Source organism: Polyodon spathula, unplaced genomic scaffold, assembly GCF_017654505.1.
Source record: "Polyodon spathula isolate WHYD16114869_AA unplaced genomic scaffold, ASM1765450v1 scaffolds_3522, whole genome shotgun sequence".
Classification (NCBI taxonomy): Eukaryota; Metazoa; Chordata; class Actinopteri; order Acipenseriformes; family Polyodontidae; genus Polyodon; species Polyodon spathula.
The window spans coordinates 988-3,000 of NW_024474983.1; the positions used below are offsets into that span (position 1 = coordinate 988).

The following is a 2,013-nucleotide window of genomic DNA, read 5'->3' on the forward strand; positions in this document are numbered from 1 at the left end:
ACATAAACTAAGTGGACTGTCAACAGCAGCTGCTCTCTGGAAACGTGAAGAGCACAAAAAAGCTTTGTAGAAAATGTTAAACACACATAAAAGATATTCTACTATAACAATGCACACAGTGTTGCTTTAACTAAACAATACCAGCAGAGCAGCCCGTACAGGTCTTCAGGATCTGTTGATTACATACAGTTCTTTGTAACTAAACAATACCAGCAGAGCAGCCTGTTTCATACAGGTCTTTGTAACTAAACAATACCAGCAGAGCAGCCTGTGTGTTCATACAGGTCTGTTGTTGTGTTTGCTAAACAATACCAGCAGAGCTTCCCTTCAGTCAGAATCAGAGTGTATTCATACAGGTGGTCTGGGGTTTTTAAACGGGTGTATAATCCGGGGATCAGATGCAGCGGCTCTCAGAGAGGCTGTTCTGAGGTGGTTCCGATGTTGCCTCAGTGGGTTTCTCAGAGGCAGCCGGTTTCCTACAGGCTTTGTAACTCAACAGTTATATAAGCAGAGCAAATTAATAAATTCCGCTTCAGGAGGACGCTGCTAAAGAGTACTAATCACACCGACAGACCCATGTATTAAGAGCAGGAAAAGGGATACAGGTCTTTATATGTTGGTTGCTGTGATACCAGCAGAACAGCCAAAAATACAGGTCTTTGTAACTGGTACCAGCAGAGCAGCAGGTTTCATACAGGTCTTTGTAACTAAACAATACCAGCAGACAGATGATGCAGGGAGGACAGGTCTTTGTAACTAAACAATACCAGCAGAGTGATTTGAGGATGCAGCAGATAATGACTGTTGTGTGTTTCAATTCTATTTCTCTCTTTTTTTCTGCCCAGTGAATGAAGTTGCAGTTTACAGTCTTCAGGCTCCAGAGCCAAGGAACAGAGCTGAGTTTTTAAAATGTAAGTCTGTTTTCACTGAAACATTTGATTGAAAGATGTGTCACTCCATTGTGAGAAGAGCTAACACTATTCACAGATACCAAGATATTTAGGGAGAGGAAGATCTGACTGGGAAAAATATAAACAAATGCCCCCCCCCAGTGGATATGCATGTATTCACCTGTCCCAATACTTGCTGGAGGGGAGCATATCATATTTGACAATGATTAGCATCATTACTGTGTGCATTGATTGCCAGCTGCAAAATGAATTCACACAAACTCACCCAAAATACAAATAATCCTTTTACTCCCTTCTGTACCTTTGTACCTCAATGCCTCTTCTGTTTTCAAGCTGTAGCCTTCTCTTAGAAACAGCCTTTATAAAAAGACCCTGCTGTAATATGTATTGATCAGTCTGTCTTTGTGTTGGTTCTGTACCATTCAAACCTAGTGGAGATTTTCTCAGTGATTTGACTTTTCTAACCGTCTCTCCTCTACCCGTCCTCTTCTCTTCAATCAGATTCCTGTCAGCTCACACTGGACCCCAACACAGCGCATAGAGAGCTCAGTCTGTCTGAAGGGAACAGAAAGGTGACATGAGGAGAGAGACCCAGCGATGTTCTGATCACCCAGAGAGATTTCATAACTGGGCCCAAGTGCTTTGCAGAGAGGGTTTGTCTGGGACTCGCTGTTACTGGGAGATTGAGTGGAGTAGGGGAGGGGTTGATATAGGAGTCACATATAAAGGAATCTGCAGGAAAGGAGAGGATGATTCCTGTGGTCTTGGATACAATGACAAGTCCTGGAGTTTGTTCTGCTCTGATTCCAGATACTCTGCCTGGCACAATAACAAGAAAACTGCAATAACTGCCCCCCGCTCCCCCAGAATAGGAGTGTATCTGGACTTTAATGCCGGCACTCTGTCCTTTTATGGCGTCTCTGACACAATGACCCTCCTGCACAGATTCCAAACCACATTCACTGAGCCGCTCTATCCTGGGTTTAGGCTTTGTTTATTATGATTCCCCTGTAACAATCTGCCAGCTGAACTAGACTGTCTTGTGTTGTAAGAAACCCTTTGTATTGAACTCCCTGTCTGTCCTCTCCACTCCTCGGCTGAA

The 2,013-nt window shown here is 43.6% G+C and overlaps 1 pseudogene; it reads left to right on the forward strand.

Annotated features, from left to right (window-relative positions):
• The first annotated feature begins 1,384 nt into the window (after positions 1 to 1,384).
• On the forward strand, positions 1,385 to 2,006 carry LOC121312083 (annotated as a pseudogene).
• Positions 2,007 to 2,013: the final 7 nt, after the last annotated feature.